Source organism: Conger conger, chromosome 4 (genome assembly GCF_963514075.1).
Source record: "Conger conger chromosome 4, fConCon1.1, whole genome shotgun sequence".
In the NCBI taxonomy this organism is placed as follows: domain Eukaryota; kingdom Metazoa; phylum Chordata; class Actinopteri; order Anguilliformes; family Congridae; genus Conger; species Conger conger.
This window is the reverse complement of record NC_083763.1, coordinates 50,511,582-50,531,456: the sequence shown is the minus strand read 5'-3', so window position 1 is coordinate 50,531,456 and position 19,875 is coordinate 50,511,582. Positions and strand designations below refer to the sequence as shown.

Genomic DNA, 19,875 nt, shown 5'->3' with positions numbered 1-19,875 from the left:
TACGCTTTGGCGACAAAAAGCTCAGGAGTTGAAAGTCTACTACCAACGGTGCACACCAAAGTCAAAAAAGAAAAGAAACTTTCCAACGTCAAGTTTACAAACGCGGCTCGTCTTCTATTGAAAGCCATTGTGTGGGAAGATGGAGAGAAAACTATATTTTTTACATACACGTCTGCTTGGCCTGTAGCCTATGTGTATTTTTGCATACGTGTGCTCGCGCACAGGCACCCGTCTACAGATACACCACGATGCGCATACAGGCATGTACATATATTCTCGAACTGCCTTTTTTACATGGCGATTTTCTTCTTATTTGATTCCCCCCTGCAGAGGCTGGGAGTGACGGTACTGTAGTTGTATTCATTTCATTACGGGGAGCGCGGTGCGGGGCGTCCCCCGGGGGAAGGGGGGGGGGGGCAGCCAGGCAGCGACGCCACATTCATCATCATTACATCAGCGGCCGCGGAGATCCTTTATCTGACGCTTATCAACGCCGCGCCAACGCGCTAAAGAGAGCGTCGTAGCGGGACAGAGGGAGAAAGTGGACCTGGGACGTCAGAGATGCGTTCTGATCAACCGGCGCCGGAATGCGCCAGCTCTCCCTTTATCGGCCTTAATTGAGTTTTATAGCTTTACTTTTAAGAAAATAATACCTGGTGGTTTTCTTAGGGGGGGTGGGGAAGGCATTTCTTGAGGATTTGGGAAGACGCGTATGTAGACGCACGTATAGCTGAGATACTTGAGTGGGATGAGAGGGCTAGGGGTGGTTGGGGAAATGTGCTGTGGGAGTAGGTACTGGTAGAGGGCAATAGAGGAGATTTAACATTGGGGGGGGCGGGGAGAGGTTGGATGGGAAAACTAACAGGCCTTTCTCTGCATCAATCTTATCAAAAAGCATTTACACTCCCCTACCCCGTTTCCATATCAGGGGAATTTAGGAATAAAACAAATTCGGGGCTTTGGAAAACGTTATTTGCTTCGGAAAATGTACGCACGGGGGGTTATGGGACATGGCGGTTAATGGGAGCAGAGAGCGGCGGCGAGGAACAACCGCTGACTGTGAAGAGAGGGAGCTGTCTGCCATCGCAACTGCTCTATTCAGGGCCCGGACAGGGGAGGGGAGTGGACGTAAGACCACGGGGTTATGGGTTCACATCCCAGACGGGACACTGCCATCCCAAAGTGACTTAACCTGCATAGCTTCTGTAAATATCCGGCTCGGTGAATGGATAACAAGTTTCACGGGTCCCTTTGGATGCACGCTGAAACAATAAACAGCGTTATTATACCGGCTTCATCCGTCAAAGCGGAGCCCTTCTCAGCTGCAGCCGGCAGGGGGTCTGAGTTTAGCTGATCAGGTTGGGCTTACATACATCGTCCCGCAGGGTAGCCGGCTCCGCACAGTTTGTTACCCATTGAAAATAAAAGCCCTGAGGTGCTACAGCGTTGATGCTACGCTGATGCTACACTCGCATTGCGAGTTGTCTTGTCACAGTTCAGCCTGAAGACGTGAAGGGGGGGCATTTTCTCTATATCTGCTGAGCTTCAGTTCACACGTCTTCTAGTACCTCGCACACCACTTCTAACAAAGTATTAGTTTCAAAATTCAACTTTTTTGGTTATCCTGATACCATTTACTGCATACATTTGGTGTCAGTCAGAAGTGGGGGAAACCAGACATGAACTTAGGTGTATCGGTGCAGTATAAGCTCATGCAGGGCAGAACTAAACAGTATTAAGCTGGTAGAGTGCTGCACATCACTGAACCGGAACTGTCCTGTGCGTTACTGAACTGAGTCTGAGAATGCCACAGTGTGATATCAGACGACCGACGTTATTGAGCTAGCGAGCGTTAGCCTGGAACGGTATAGCACGGCCCCCCAAACACACTCCTCAGGTACCGCCAGATAAGACCCCCGCTACGTCGCCCCGCGTGACACCAGCACTTCGTTCCGGCCCTAGCTCCGGCTGAACGGGGTCTCTGGCTCCAGACCCGAACGGCTTCCCATAACGTGCGGATGAAAGGGACCGGAGAAACGTCTCTGAGAAAACGGCGGACACGTTAAAAAAAATAAAAAAACGGAGAGGGGAGGAATGTGCTGCCGCTACAGAGGGGAAATCCTCCTTTGGTCTTTTTCAAGGGCAACTGTGCGATTGTGCTCCCCAGCCCTTTAGCAGCTTTCCACTGGCTCTAATAAGATTATCCTTGTGCGCTTCTGCGTTTCCCAGACCTTTCCACTTAAGATGCTTTGGAGAACTGATGTGGGACCGAGCGCATTTTACAGCAGAATGAGCTGAGAACATCTTACATTCCTGGGTAACAAACAGACACGATGTAATCTTAATGCTTACACAATTCCTTTGCTTTTGCTACCCTGTAGATAACGGGCCACATAAAAACGCGCGTTCGTCGACAAAACTCCAGTGTTCCAGAGTCCTTTCGCGGGTTAACCCGTTGATGTTTCGCCACTGTTTGTTTGTCGGTTATTGACTCGTGTGGGAGGAAACCCACCAAAAAAAACACTTAAAACTGAAACAAAAGAAAATGGGCCATCGTATAATTGTTGATAGCTTAAATCGTTTAAGTGTGCACGGGTGACGGAATTAATTTTCCTCTAATTTCAGGGTGCTTCTATTTACTCCGTAAAAAACATGGGTTGAATTACCACCGAGAGTTTAACCCAAACACTTCGTAATTGCATCAGCAACAATATACAAAGTACATTACACACATGCTCGAGTTTCCGAAGCGGGAAAAAGGCGCCCTCCCAGCGGAATCACGACATGCCGATCCCGCAGACCAAAGGGAATGGAAGACAACCGGGAGATGGGGAGGATTTTCAAAATGTCAGGGAGGGATCCTCTTTTACTCCCACAATTCATTGGGGGCCGGGCTGTCTCCCCTCAGGCTTCTGCCCTCTAATCGCTCCCGCTCGGGTGAAGGGGGGCCGTGGGTGGGGTGGGTTGTGCAGGGAGGGGGCGGAGGGGAGGCAGGCGATCGATTTTGTTAATGAGTTAATTCCTGTACGACGCCTGTGCGAACACAAAGGTCGCAGCCCCAAATCGTTCGGTCCGTGCGAGCGCTCTCTGAAACGGATAAGCGCAGACTCGCAAAATTATTTATGTTGAGCGAGTGATTCCGCGGGAATAAAGTCTTACTGGGCCGAATAGGATTTAAATTCGGATTCTGGTCAAACCGACCACACTATTAGGGCTTGTGGGTGTGGTCTCTGTAAAGAGCAATACATGTTTAATAAATTATGACACTCAGAAATGTGCCTGAATAGAATCATGACATAGACGTATTACTCTGGAGTTATAGGAGTCAGGACTTCTGTGCTTTGGCTTTAAGAACTTTAGTATTTTAAAGTTGTTCCCTAAACGCTCATCTCTCATAATCCATCAAGACTAACTTTTGACTTCCATCATTTCACTACATGTGCCTTCAGTGTACAGGTAAATACATGACAGTATTGATCCCTTCAAAATGGCGATGACTACAAACAAGCTCCTCTAGTTCTTGAGAAAGGAAAACTCATCGCAAGGATATCGTCCTACTCCTTGCAAATGCAGGTGCATTGTTTTTGCAGATGTTAGACACATTAAGGGGGAACCCTGACACGGTTTGTGGAGAGGTCTTCGACTCCCCCAGGCTCCTCACCAAGAATATCTCTCCTTTTTCAAAACAGCCTTTTGCCGCTGTCAAGCCCAAGCGCACTTTTTCAAAGTGGGGTTAAATGACCAAGAGGCACGTGAAGCAGCAAGCAGGATACACACTGTCAGCCTGTTTTACATCTTTACTGAATGCTTCATGCACCGCTTGGAAACCTCCCAGAAGGACCGCATAATAACTACACTGAGACATCCTGTGTGTGTGTGTGTCGCACGCGTGTTTGTGTGTGTGTGTGTGTGTGTTTGTGTGCCCGTGTGTGTCTCTTCCGCTTCTGAGTGTGTGCGCAACTTCAATAAAAGAAGGCACCCCGGGGAGGTGATGAATCAAGGCAGAGGAATTCCTTTACTGATGAAAAAACCCGGTCTCACGCACACCGCCATCCTTGGCGCTGACTGGGAACATGTTGGAGGAGAGCCCTTGTGAAGCTCACAGGAGAACAGGTGAGGCTTCACCTGGTGGTCCGCCTGCATGTTCCAGCAGGCAATAAGGACACCTCGCCACCAGACATAGCACCCGTCCCTCAGAAACCGTGCGTGATATCCTTCAATCCACGTAGGAGGCCAGCTGCTATTTTTGGCGCTTTCGTATTTATATCAACATTATCTATGTTATCACGCCTGAGAGGTGTCCTTAAAGTGACTTTTCATACTGTATATTCCTTTCAGGGGATTCGGTGCATTCTCAGTACCACACATTTACAGAGATATGTTAGATGTTTACTTCATAACATATCACTAATTTGTCACACATTTTCTGTACAGAGCTGTTATTAAGGCTGATATCAAGTTGAAGTGGACCTCTTAAAAGTTTTCATTGATTCCAGATGTAATTTACCACGTATATGCAGCTTGACCTTAAATAAGCTCAGATTGTTTTCTGGAAAAGAAGTCAGTAAGTATGTTTACCCTACAAAAACCCACAGAAATGTATGACTTTAGACAGGAAAGGTCTTCCCGCACCCCACAAGAATGAAAAGAAATGTGCAATCAATTTAAATATCAAGTTTAAATATTGAAAAACCGCAGGCTTCCTATACACCCACCCCCCATGCCTCCCCTCTCTCCATCCTCCTCATTTTCGGCGTCCATGTTTTTCGTGTCATTTGGATGAACGGGAAAGAGAGACAAACGGTGATTAATGACAGCTGGGCCTCGCCGGTGCTGCGTTAAATAGCTACGGGGCAACAATAATGTGAAATAACACACAGAACAGGCAATCAGCCAGGCAAACTAGTCTCTATTACCAGCCCCATTAGGGAAGCTAAGTGAGAAATTATTCTGCCCAAGCGCCGTGCCGATTTATCAAGCGGTGGCCATGTCTCCCTCAAGAGGTCTTAATGTTTACTTAAAGACTGCTGGTGATGTCCTCCCGATCCAGTTATTATGTCTTATTAATTCCCACCTGGGTCCCTGTTGACACTACCACCCCCCCACCTCAAACCTGATTAGGGTGAACACAGGCCCTGCTGAAGTTGTCCTGGTGTTGGAGTCTGCTCAGACGGAGCCAGGGGAGGGAGGAAGGAGCCTCAAATAAAGGCCCACTGTCATTATCGCACTGTACTTCCTGTCTGATGTGGGACTGCTTCCAAGCAGACGTCTTTTTTATTTATTTATTTTTGTCCAGACATAAAGAGCGCTTTCAGCTTTGAGGGCATTTACAGAACACGCTAATTGGTTGTGTGTGCGTGTGCAGACGGGTGGACGTACGGACGGGCGGACGCGTGCGCGCTCGCGTACGCACACATCCGAAGACGTGCGTGCCGCGTCCTGGCGTGTAGGGAAGAAGACGGAGAACAAAGGAATGAGAGGCACGCTGGAACTCCCGGAAAGTTCCAGCTCCCCGTAGCGTCTCCTGACAGTAAAGGGGAGGTATGCATTTCATTCCATTTCAAACACCCCCCCCCCCCACCCCCCCTTCAGGTATCCTCACCGGGACTGACGCGAGTGCGACGGTTCCAGTTCCGAAGCGTGGTGTAGCGTTCCGGCATCATGATACACGCGTGTGCCAGGGCGGCCTCTGATGATGCGTACTGCCTCGGAGGCAGGAACAGACACTGCATTCTCTCTCGTGAAATTACCAAAGCTGGCAAGAGAACACAAACAACACCCTCCTCTCTCCTGCATAAGGCAAAGGGTCTCTTAGTGAAGTGCACCTCATGAAATTTTAGCCGGTCTATATACAGTAATGGTGAGTGAAGGATTGTGGGAATTCAAGTGATGAGACCCTATGAATATGTTATTTTTATATGCTGCAAGTACATATATGCATGGAGTGCAGACTGTCACCTTAAGTTGTCACCTTAAGTTTGAGGGTATTTAAAGCCATATCGCGCAATCCGTGTAGCAATTACATTTGTTCTTATAAATAGTCCCTCCATTTTAGGGGACTAAAAGTAATTGGACAGTTGGCTTCTCAGCTGTTTCTGATTAGTCAGGTGTATTCAATCACTTTCATAGTGCAAGTATAAGAAAGCTTTCAGTATTCTAGGCTTTTGATTGCCTTTGGAGTCTATTATTGGCATTTGTCAACATGCGGAACAGAGTTGTGCCAATGACACCCAAGAAAGCTATTATGAGAAATTAGGAAAAAACTGACAGAGACATGCACCAAACAATATGCTTACCAAAATAAATTGTTTGGAACATCCTTAAGAAGAAAGTGAGATCTGGTGATAACAGTAATTGGACATGGCAGGCCAAGGAGGACCTCTACAGTTGACCTTTACAGTCTTCATAATAAAGCAAAACCCCAAACACCTGTCCAACTGATCGGAAACACTCTGCAGGAGGCAGTTGTGGATTTATCAGTGACTACTATCTGCAGAAGACCTCAAACAGAAATACACAGGCTGAACTGCAAGGCCAGGTTATAGCTTGCTACGTACCTAAAAGAGCCTGCAGAGTTCTGGAAAACGAGGAGACTAAGATTGACTTGTATCAAGTGATGGCAAAGGTCAAGTGTGATGTAAAAAGGAATTGCCCAAGAATCAAAGCACCCCCCCCCCCCATCTGTGAAACATGGGGTTGAGGGGTGCTATAGTTTGGGCAAGTATGGCTGCCACAGGTGCTGGTTCACTTGCCTTCATTGATAATGTAACTTCTGAAGTGCACAGAAGCTCTCTCCGTGTCAGCCTGAACTCTGCTACCGCCCAAGCTTCCTCCCCTTCACCTCTTCACACAGCCCGCCTTCCCGCAGCACCCTCCACTGCAGGCCGTGCGCGTTTCTGAGCTCCTGTACAGACACGTCTGTGCTGTCACTCTCGTTCCCACAGACCGGCGCAGCACCCATATCTGTGATATTTATAAAACTCCTTATTTTTTATTTTTATGTACAGCACATTGAGCTGCATCACTTGTATGAAATGTACCCTATAAATAAAGAAAAGTTTTGAATCCGAACCAATCCCGCTGTTGCTATGTCTTGCTCTAGGCCCACCCCTTTTCATCTCTGCCTCCTCTCGAGAAGCAAGATTTGACCTACACATCTTTTCTAGCCGGTGGCTGTTTCTCCCCAAATCTTTATTACTTTTATTATAACCTTTATTTAATCAGGCAGGCCACTTAAGGACACATTGTTATTTACAAGGAGCGTCCGGCAAGCGGTAATTAGCCTCTTGAGAGGTAAGGGAGGGGAGGAGAAGAACTACTTGACTGGACCAACACTAAATTATCACATCATAGAATCAGCACGTTTATACTGCAACTGCACCACTTCCAGTATGTCCAGTAAGTTTTAGTTATTGAGAAATGGTATGGAATTTTTACATGTTATCATGCTAAATGCTGGGGTTTTTTTTTTACATCCCTCTAGCCAATGACACACATCCATTTTCCTTGGTTGGCTAAATAGAATAGTAGTGTATCAGGCCAAGTGAAGAAATAATTTCTGTACTATTTAATACAATACAAAAGCTGGCGTACTTGAGCTGTTTTTGAGTGGACACATCCAATTTCAAAATGAATTGTTTTTTTAAAACGACTGCGGAAACACGGAAGGAGACTGCGAGCAGGGCAGTCGGCAAGGAGCCAGACATCTGGGCACGTTTACGCACCTCGGCCGCTAGCTTACTCCGATAAATAAATCTTGGGCCGCGAAACCATCGATAATAGCCATTTACAAATAACTTCTAACCAGTCGTTTGTCGTCACTCGGTCGACGGAAATCTCCCACCGCTGCTCAAATGTAAAAACTAAGATGCACGACAAATACATACATAAATTAAAAAGGGGGGAAAAAAAACCAAACATTAATTGGATTGCGGGCGCCTGGGGTTAATTGAGAAGCATGGGGAACAGCTGTCTGGGTGATGGCGGGGCTATGACGGGGATAATAAGTCCGCCCGTCGCGGGAGTCGCGGGGCTGAGGTTCACTCAAAGGAGCGACGAACGCGGGAGTGCGGCACGCGATCGTTTCTCCCTCTTCCCTCCCTCCCTCGCTCGCCCCTGACAGGCTGAGACAGCTTGGCTCCCACCAGCGCAATCTGGCACCCTTCACAGCCCCGCCGGAGATGGGAGGGAGCTCCCCCACATGGCAGGAGGGGGACAACCCCACACCGGGGGAGCCACACACGCTCACAAACGCGCCACTTGTGTGAGTGTAGCGGGGTTAGCTCGGCTAGTTCACTAGTGAAAAGCACGGTCAAGTGCAGAGAAGGCTCGTAGCAGGTTACCGCGCGAATGCTAATTCTTCCTGATGACATAACCCAAAATAACGTTGTTACCCTTGACTAGGGGCAATTTCACCTTTAGCTGACTGGTAACGCATTTCACATGGACTAGGGGCAATTTCACCTTTAGCTGACTGGTAACTGGTAAATCTTTGGATGACTGAGAGTCCGGGGGGTTCAAATCCAACCTCAGTCTCAGGCAAAATCTTAACTTGTTACATGGGTGGTGTGTGTGCACAGATAGGGATGCGTGTGCATACTTAACATAGAAACTACGATGGAAGACGCAATCACACACACAGGTAACCAATGGTCAGATACGTCAGTTCGCAAATAAATGTTTTTACGCATGTGCAGGCCTGGTCATTAGTTATAATTTCTCACTACACATGCAGTCAGGAACGCACATGCTTTCACAGGTAGTCAATGATATGCATGCGAATCAGACCTGCGTCAAATGTAATTGTTTTGGACTCAAACACTTTTCTGTGCTTGACTCATCCTGCCTGGTGCAACTGAGCCGGACCAGAAGGCGGAGGCTTGCACTATTTGAGAGTACTTTATACTGTTCCAATACACCAGACAAGCTCAGTAAAGCATAGAAAAGTACTTTTACCAAGGTCTGATGCAATCAATAAAAATGTGCATATATGATAATTGGCTAATGAGCTCCTCAAATGAGCCAATCACTAAGTACAAGCAATACCAGGGCACATCCGAATTGCGTCTACCAAGATAATCCCCAGGTAATGCATTACGATAAATGCTTCATTTTACAACATCAGTGTATGAACGAGTCTAAATGGTTTATTGCCCAGGATGAGCTGGTTTGCATTGATCTTTGGCCAAGAGGGAATGTGGAACCAGCAATGTCCTCTGGTAATATCTGTGAAATAGGGTGCTAATTATATCACAGGCAGGCTCAATAAGAATACTATTAACCTACACTGCATTATGCATTAATCAAACTTTAAAGAAGCCTCTTTCTATTTTTTATTTATTTTTTGCAAATATTGTCTAATATAGCAAGGGTATCCAATCTTTTCCAATTTTAGCCCAACACCCAATTAAACTGCTTAGCTAATTATAGTCTTCAATCAAGACCTTGATAAGTAGATTCAGGTGTCTTTGTGCTACCCCCACTGATTTCATACCCGATAGTTTAACGTAGTCACACATGTGGAACAACTTCCATTTATGGGAGGGCTTTTGGGGGAAAAAAATCTCCTTTTATTTTTTTTTCCCAATTTAGAAACAAGAGTAGTAAGTGCATTTATACAATGTCATTCTTGAGCAAAAATAATAACTTATACTATATTATATTCATGAAACTATAAGCCGATAAATATGTGTATCAGTTTTGCAGGCAAGTGCATCCAAAATACATTAGCAAACATGTTGTTTTGTTAAGAAAAATATGTTCTTGAAAAGTTACTTTGGGTGAAAATATTCAATACCTAGGCAACAAAGAATATGTTAAGTATTCTGAAATATGATTCTGTTCAATCCAACCACAACACTTAGTGTCTTTTACAATTTTCAGCATATCATTGCAACTAAACCCACATAATATTGTGCAGAAAAGACAGCAACATGTGCCTTACTTTCTACCCAAAGTTTAGGATTAAGAACATTTGTTTATGCTGATTGAAGACATGGGGTTTAATATGGACATGTGGACATGTTTTTCACTATTTATACTTTCATTGATAAAGGCTCATTATTTCACATTGTCCATATTCACGTTATACTGTCCTTGGTTTTTAACTCGGTTTTTAACTTGGTTTTCTTCATCTTATTTTCTACAGTCTCTCTAATCCACATCTCTCTCTCTCTCTCTCTCCCTCCCTCCCCTTGTTTGACCGAATCACTGCACAGGGCTCCTGCAGGTAAAGTCATAAGGAGTAATGGGAAGAGACAGGAATTTTACATGCCACACAAAGCCACACCTTATAAATAATTCCAAAAGCTAAAAGGGCTCCACTCTCCTAGTCCCGCCTGGCAACTCCTCTGCGTCTCGTCGACAACAGGGACCTCCAGAACAGCTCAGGGGACTCCACTACTTCCCCCACGAATTAAGACACAGGCCTGCTGGGGTCCATTTCATCTTAATTTTACATGCTTATGGTCCGCTCAATTAAGTCTTAACTACACTTCCGTTTTAGATTGAAACTGAGTTTTAGACATGTACAAATAATCACACACAAACACACATGCATGTTTGAGCGAATACACAGAGGCTCACTGGCATTAGGAGAGATTCGTAAATGCGGGTAGGAATGTATATGCATGCACCCACATGCAAAGGTAAATGCGCAAACATGACGCACACACATGATTTTATGAAACACACTCACACACGTGCACACACACACACACACACACACACGCTTATAAAGTAGGGTGGCAGAGCACTCTCAGAGGCCTGTCTTGTAAATCTCTTTGTTCAAGCAGCTTTGGGCGGTAGACAGAGGCTTATTTACTGATCTGTGAGGCAGAGGTGGACTCTCCTCTTCATACACACACACACACGCACACACACACACACACACACACAAATACAAACGCAAACATACATACACATACAAAAACACACACACTTACAGCCACACAAACTCACGCACAAATGCACACACACACATATAAAACACACACATAAACACACAAACACACACACAAAATACACTCACACAAATACAAACAAAAACACACATAAAACACACACATTCACACACTCACACACACACTCACACACACAAAAACACACATTCTCACACAAACACACACATTCTTACACAAACACAAGCATAAAAACACTTACACACACTCACACAGACTCACACACAAACATACACATTCTTACACAAACACACAAACACACACACACTGACACACACACACTCACACACACACTCACTCACACACAAACACACACTCACACACACACACACACACAAACACACTCACACACGCACACACACAAAAACACACATTCTCACACAAACACACACATTCTTACACAAACACAAGCATAAAAACACTTACACACACTCACACACACACACACTCACACACAAACACACACATTCTTACACAAACACACAAACACACTCACACACACTCGCACACTCACACACTCACACACACACACACACACACACTCACACACACACTCAATCACACACAAACACACACTCACACACGCACACACACACTGGTGTGGATGATCGGGGCTCACAGGGCCAGGGCTGATGGCGCCGGTGCTCTGTGCAGAAGCGAGCAGCCCGGCTTCTTGCCCCGCAGGCTGTGCTGGCGGAGCGGTGACAAATGCCCTGCTGGAGTTTACACAATGAGTTCTGGAAGCATCCGGGGGAAAGGCGGCAGCGGGGAGAAACCCGCGGCACGTTTGACAAATGGGCCCCTTCGCGCTCGGCCGTCGAGAGGGGGAACCTTTTCAGCGGCGCGCGCCGCAAGGCCTCTCAGGGACCGGGGCTAGACGCGCCTTCGGAGAGTAGCCCCGCACGAAAAAAGAATGAATTCTTAAAAAGTCAAGCCTGCTCCTTTCTGAACAAGATGTATTTCTAAAGCAGGTTAACCCCTCTTAATAAAAAAGACTGGGAAAACAGCAAAGAAGTTCTGTATACACGCACACAAACACTTGCATTTGGGACCGCACTTCAAAACCTTGTTTTCAAAACTAGCTTCTCTTGCCAGGGAACGTCCACATTTTTTCCTGTTGTAAATTACTTTGTAGAGACTAACTTCCCTCAGCAGTTTATCAAGAGAGAGAGAGAGAGAGAGAATGCTGATGACTGACAGCCTTTAAAACTGCTGGAATCCCCACTCCTTCAAGGAGCTAGTCTTTAAAACTTCTAGAACCCCCCCAAGTCCCTCATAAGGAACTAGGCTTTGTCTCAGGAACATAAGGAATGGATCCCAGTTCCTTGCTCCCTGCAGAGTATTGTTAAAACAGTGTCCCTTTCTGCGACCTAGCTCTTAAACCAGCACACTTTGCATGAGAAAAACCGATTAGTCTTCAAATGCCCGCGCTGACAAAAAGGGCCCTTTCAGCCCCCAGCTGAAATTTGCTCAAATAGAAGAGTCCCCTTTGTTTTTCTAAGATGAGGCATTATTTTTCTTGCAAGGCAAAGGGCTGTTAGCATTCGCTTGCAGAGTAGCCCCCGCCGGCCCCCGGAGAGCGCGAGGAGGGGCAATGGAAGGGCGGAAGTCAAGGGTGGCGGGGGGGGAAGGGGGGGAAATGTGTGGCGGGCCTCATTTCAACATGTTTGCAGAGAGGAGGGAGAACTCGGTAAGACGTTTATTCAGGTATTAACCTTGGAATTTGCATTTGACATCAGAACAATAACCCCTCTTTCACCCCCCCCCCCCCCCCTTCAGCACCCCCCCCCACCACAGCAGCCAGCCCTAGAGAGCAGATTTTCCATCACCGCGGTGATTGACTGACTCTTCCGGCGGCTCGGAGAGGAACACCGATAAATACGGCGGAACGACACGCCGCTGATAAATCGATCTCCACGACGGATCTGTCGCTTCAGAGGCTCCCCAAGGTGATGAATTTGTTAGCGTCCCTTTTTCACTGTTTGTGTAATGTTTACACAACTAAAGCACCTAATATTTAGTGCGGGGGTTTGAATTACTTATCATATGAGTACAGTTCGGTATTACTACTCAGGTGAGTGCATGGCAATGTGCTGTTCCTTGTGGGTTGATGAAGTATTGCCACGCTTTTTTGAAATGCAAATATTTTTGACATTCAGACACACATCATGCATATAATTTTTGCATTTTGATACTTTTTTTGTCAATGGAAACTGACAGAAGAATATCAGTCCTTTTTAGTTTCACTATTTGGATAGTGTAATGAATGTATTCCATAAAAATGGGTGGTTTCACAAGAAAGTAATTAAAATTATGAAAATGATGGTTAATACTAGAAAATATGTGATGCTAAATTTTTGAGCAATTGTGTGACATAGATTGAATGCTAAGCTCTTAAAATAAAATGAGCTACCTGTGGTACATTATTACTTCTTTTTATTTATTTATTCATTTGAATTTCACCCAAAAATGTTCCAAAACAGTTCTCAACTCTCTGTTGAAAATATAACACATTTTCTTTTAAAACCAATTTTATGTCACGCTTTTAAAACAGTTTCCTTGAACACTTGAGAAAATAAAATGTGCACAACAGAGAAATTGCATGATGGGTGCACTTCCTGCCTGACAGTGGTGTAGAGAAGACGGGTTCAGATCACAGCTCTTCAAAGTGGGCACAGAGCCCAGCACCTTCCTGCTTTTCCCCATCACAACGCAGGGCATGTGCGCTCTCTCACCCCCTCCCGGTCTTCCACACAGGGGGCTAGCTGACAATCAGGCATCAAGGCTGATGCCCTTGCAGAAAAAAAAACCAAAAAAAACTCCACCGTGAATAAACATCTCCCAAACCCGACCTCACATGCCCCTCCTCCCACCCCACCCTGCGAGCAAATGGGTGGGTCACGTGTCGCCTCCTTTCATATTTAACGCCGAGGGCCCAAAGACGCTTTTACGACACGCCGGCGGCGTAACATACCGGCAAGAGGGTGACTACGGATGGACTCACCTAGTCGCGAACTCGGCTGTTTGCATTCGGGTACTTGCGAAAAGAAAACGTGTTTGAAGACAAGCCCTGGGCCTGACTCTTTTTCTCGCCTCTGCGGGCTTACTGTACTACTGTCAACTTCTCATGGAGGCCTCCTCTCATGTTTGAGAGTTCTCTCTTTTATTTTTTTTAAACTTTTTTAACTTTCTGCTTTCTCTTTGAGAACCTGAACCATAATTGGTGGGTCCGGCGTGTGTTTTCAAGGAGGCCGAAGCCAAGGGAAATACAGCAGCACTTTTAACCTCCAGGAACGGCCTGTTTAGCGGAAAAAGAAAATGGCAAGAAACAAAATTCCCCCATTTCCTGTAACGAATAAAAACATTTTTTCAGCGCCTGCGTGCGCGTCTGCGTGAGCATCTGTGCTAGTGGGGACCATGTGCTCACACCCCCCCCCCCCCCAACCCCCCCTTCTCCCTCTACCCGCCCTGGAACAGCCCCTCTGAAAGGTGCCTTTAGCAGCTCCTAAAAGTGCAGAGGGGGGTCCCAGTCCCTTTCACGTTCCGGCCGGCTGTGGTGGAGCGCTTTCTGCCGGGGCCGGGGAACACATAGCATTTTTAATCTGCACTGGAGAGCCGGCCGAGCCCAGCCGGCGTGCGAGATCTGAGGCGTGCCCCGGAGGGCTGGCCGGGCCCTGGGATTAGGAGGCCGAGGAGATGCCCCCACCGCACCCACGGCCCCCCGCTCTTCAGCGCCTAAACGCAAATGCGTCGAGACACCTCACCGCTCCTCCACCCCGACGCGCCGGGCCCAACTTTTTTTTTTTTACGAAAAACCACACCGCCACCCCCCCCACTATCTCTCCTTCTCTCAATCACTCTCTCTGACTTGCCCTCTTTCATTCTTTCCCTCTTTCCGTGTCCTTTTTGATGTCGATATATCAAAGTTAGGAATCATCAAAGTGTAAAATTTCATTTGCAGACGTTTTTTTTTTCCTCCACCCCTCTGCTACAGCGGTGTTGTCAGAAGGCTGGTCCGTACCGTGTCGCTGAGAAAAGACATTATTTGATTATGTTCCATTTGTAAAATTTATTCTGTCGCTTATGGTAACATTGTTCAGTATTATTCAGTATAGAAAAAAATCTAAGAGCAAGCGTCTCGTCTTTCAGACCCTTTGTATTTCATTTTTTTTTTTTTTTTCCAAAAAGTTGTTTTGAAATTAAGAGGGAAATGAACAGTGCAATATACAGACCACATGACATAGAATCTGCATGTACTAAAATATTACACCAAGTGTACTCCATGAATTTACTAATAGTGGGCTGTACACCTTTTAAAACCAGCATATAATAACTGCAGAGAACACACACAACCTGGATACCACTCTGAAGAAAGAGGGTCTAAGCACCCACTTCCATTTTACCACCACTCCCCAAATGTGTAAAAAAACCCCCACATATCCAATCTCCGACGAATGTTTGCAGATATGTTCCACTTATCCAACTGCGCCTTTTCAAACCGGTCTTATCACATTAGCATGACGGCACATCTCATTACAGCCACGCAGAAAAAAAGACAGGTATCCCTTCTTCCCTCCTTTTAGACGCGAGGGGGGCCGGAGAAAGGAGTGTTCCTCAAAGCCCGCCTTTAACGGCGGATCCAGAGAAAGAAAGTCTCCACTTTCAGGATAACCATCCACCTTCCAAAGGCATTAGTATGCAGCTTACGAAGGGGCTATTTTGGCAAGAGGCAGAAAAGAGGAGAGAGCCTACCCCTAATCTTGCTCTCCTAACCAGGAGCAGTGCATATTAGAATGCAAAGGTACACACTGTGGAGATAAAGTTCACTCAGGCTCGTATCTGACGGCAGACTTTTAAAAGGGGTTAAGTTGCCTGCACATTCGCATTTAGAGTGTGCGTATAAGTGCCTTCGCCAGGAGCAGACAGACCTGGATTGCACAAATAAAAAACAATTTTTAAAACTATATTTCCTGATGCATCTGATCACCTCAGAGTAACATTGACTGGGTGTGTATTTTTGGAATATGTCACCTGTTATGAAATGCCTTTGTAACTGAAGTGCCCAATTTACAAAACCCTTTCAGGAGCAAATGTACTGCAGCCACTGGTAAATTATATAAAAATTCCTCATGCTGAATGCATTCATCAGATATCATTCATATTTAATATGATGGAATAATAAGAAAAATTCTACCTTCATTTATGTCCTCATTTAAATTATTATTCATAACAAAAAAATTTATGATAATGACTACCTTGATTCTGGTGCTTAAACATGCTTATGTTCAAAGAGATCAAAGCTAGAAAGTAATTGCATTCACACTGTTTAAAATTACACTTAGTCTACTGTGTGTGTCTCATCAACACTATCTCAAACATTAGCCTATTAAATATATTCAAGTAATAAACATTGCTTACAAAAGTTAATTGTCGCGAGGTAAAAAGGGCTATTAAACATTAAAATATCGAACAACAGAGGATATTTAAATGATACTGAACGAATATTCCAGTAAACATGTCTGTGCAGAATCCATTGCACATGTTACCAACAATACAGATCTGAGTTAATCAAGAACTCAACCCAAATCAATCACAGCAGTTAACAATAGTTTTATTGATTTCAAAATAAGCACAAATTTCACTCAACTGAAATAATTATATTTACAAAGATTCTCAAATTTGATGTGACGTAGGTTACTATTTTTTATAGGCTATTATTCATACATTCAAATTAAATACAAAGGGCCCTATATTACAAGTATTAATGAATTTAATATAGGCAAAACCACGGACAACTGCTGAACTGGAAAAATATTTCAGACAATCCTACCGCTACAAAATACTACAAGAAAACGTAGTACGAGTGTGATTATAAACTAACATTCTTACCGACAGTAACATGTATGCTTCCATAATACCAATGTGACCAGGTGAATTTTAAAAAAAGTGGACCAAGTAGCCTAATCTTAAACGCTTAAATTTTCTAGTGAGTGTTTGCAGTATCAAACAAAAATGCATGAGTTTAATAGCCTAGAAAAAAATATATATTTAATCATATTTCTTTTTTTTTTAAAGCATGAAATATTATCATTTTATTAATTTGCTATGCTACCATGAAATCAGTTCAACGATTCTGAACAAATGCATTTAGACATAAATCTGTCATTTTAAGATGCACAAGTACTAGATAATAAATAGTCCGACCCTCCTGCCCATCCCCTAAAACGTGGGAGGCGGACTGGAATAGGAACACTGAAGAAATTGTTCAATCTGTTTCTTTCGCACACATAAGAAAACAAAGCTAAAGCAAGCAAAATTAAACGACCTAATTTACCTAAACCTGTTAAGGATTCTGAATCACACTGATATCCAACTTTAATACTTCTCCCTGTGCAAGCTTTAATATATCCCTGTTTATTTTATTTTTTTGCGAAGTGCCAAAGAAGGTTTAAGCAGGCCCGTCTCACACGGCTGCACGCCTCGAACCCTCTTCGTTTCTATTGTGGAGTGAAACCCGAGACACGAACGGTTCACCAGTCACTCGCACTGAATCCGACAACTAGATAAAATGTGGAGCAGCTGGCGTGGAGCAGAAGGAAAAGTTTAAAACAAATATCTACACATGAGGTGGCGGGCTGCCATCTGACAGACCTACCAACCCAGCAGGCAAGAAATGGGGGGGGGGGGGGGGTTCTTTCGAAAAAGAAATAAAACATCGGTTAGTGTGGTAGTGTTCAAATTAGTTAACGTAAAACTAATAATAGACGTGAAACGGTGTAGCCTAGGTGATAATGTGTGTTTATACTGTCATCGTATTTATCTGATAAACTTATGAGGCAGTCTGCAAGATGCAACACTCATACTACAACTATTTATTTGTATTTTACAATTCTACAAGAAATTCTGTAAAATCAATAATACATGTATCCGATTTGTTATGGAAACAACGACAATAATTATAATATTTAAGCTGCTAAACGTTTTAATAGGTGCCTGTAAATCTGTTGACTGTTGAACTTCAGAAATCGATGGAACGATAAATGAACTGCGTCCAAGGCAACGCACAGACAGATAATCGACTGCAGACTCGGCATCGGGAAAAAATCACTGAAATGTGACCACATACAGTATATATTTGCCCCCATGCATCTTCTTGGGCGAAGCTCCAAAAAAACTTCTATCTGTGGCGTGACTGGGACACAAAGTTTTAAACACACGTTTAGCCATTCGAATTACGTTTGAGTTTCAGACCCTGCAACAAACAAACTGCACTAACTTACTCCCAGAATAAATATACACTTTAAATGCAAATATAATAGAAAAGGGCATCTCTAATTTCTGTAAATGTCGCTTGATCGTATTTACAGTAGGCTAAAACAAGCGTCCAAACTACCGCGCGAACTTTCCCTAAGAAGTTGGCCAAGGAACAACAAAACCTCAAGCGCTTCGAAAAAAGTTTGCTGCGCTGTTCCATCACACAGCCTGTACCTTTCCTTCAAAAGACAAAGAAAGCTCACTGCATTGAGAACCGTTCACAGTTAGTAATATCGAAAATTATTTTATAATGCGGCTTCCCTTTTATTAACAGGGACGTTTGGAACAGTTACATTTGTGAACGTTTTTGTTTCTCGCCTCGTGCAGCATCGATTCATGTTCTTACTTTACAAACTCATACTTTCTTGAAACGTGATACCTCTGACAGTCTGGGACAGACATTCAGCTTTTTTCAAACTTTCAAAGCTGCCAGAGAGCATGCCGTTCAGAAGAACAAAATTTCATCACGCTTCATCGTGTTCTTGCACTTACGTGTTCGAGGCTTGTTTCTCTTCTTCGATATCTTGCTTTTTCTTTCTTCTTCGTGGAGTTATGCCTTTTTAGGTTTTTGCAGATGTGCGCCGCGCGTTTTGGTGTTGTCTAGTAAGTCCTGTACTTTTCTCAACCCTCACTTCTAAAACTGTCCAAAACCGCTCTACGGGAGAAGTTTTCCTCCTTCCCCCTTCTTCTCCTCCTTCCTGCAGTAAGCTGACCTCAGCGTTCACTGAACTAACGGCTTGGACCTGTCTATCTACATACCTTCCGAATGCTGACGACAAAGAGACATATGGGTGCACAAAAAAGTATCTCGTGGAGAGTTGTTACTGTATTTTGTGTGATTTTTGTTAAGAAGGAGGCAAAGTGTGGAACTCCAGCTGCTCTTTCCTTTGCATGACTCCTCCCTTCGGATCGCTCTCAAACGCACGCTCCCTCCCTCCCTCTTTCTCTTCCCCTCTCTCCCTCCCTCCTTTCTATGATCCCGCTGCTTCGCAGCAATCACGGGCAGTTTTCGGAGACAGCGTAATCACATTGGGAGCGATTTCTCCGCTGTTCCAACGTTGCCTAGCTAAAACGTGCTGCGCTGAAGAGGAGTAAAAAGCAAATATATAAAAAGATGGCGTATAATTACTCATTTAAAACACCAAGAAACTGAGGGAATACGGATTTTTAACTATGTTTCATATCGTCTGATTATATCTGAAAATACCAATTTAACCACATATTTGAGACTATTTAGAATTTCTTAAAATGTATTACTTAAAAATATAGAGCATTTACGACATTTCACTTCAGTTAAGCTTTTAAAATGTTTAAAATTATTTTAGATATATAAGTGAATAATAACAAGTCACAATAATAATCCTGTTTGAAAAGGTAGTCTGAAATATGTTTACAAATAATATACAAACACATTTGTGAATGGTGGGGGGGGGGGGTATAGTATAGTAGAATTTATTTCAGAATCAGATGTGATCATCCATACAGAGAAGAAACGTTTTGCTGAACTCAAAGCTTTGGACTGATAATTGCACATGTAGGATTGGATATAGCGTTGTCTTTGAGAGATGGGATCACAAGTGCTGTGCCATTTAAAACAATCATA

At 44.4% G+C, this 19,875-nt stretch overlaps 1 protein-coding gene across 1 annotated transcript in view; it reads right to left on the bottom strand.

Annotated features, from left to right (window-relative positions):
* Positions 1–19,136, bottom strand: part of gli3 (GLI family zinc finger 3) — a 139,163-nt gene extending 120,027 nt beyond the window's left edge. Inside the window, exon 1 of the mRNA XM_061240198.1 lies at positions 18,765–19,136. The gene's annotated coding sequence lies outside the window, so the exon portion shown is untranslated. The remainder of the gene's footprint in view (positions 1–18,764) is intronic.
* Positions 19,137–19,875: the final 739 nt, after the last annotated feature.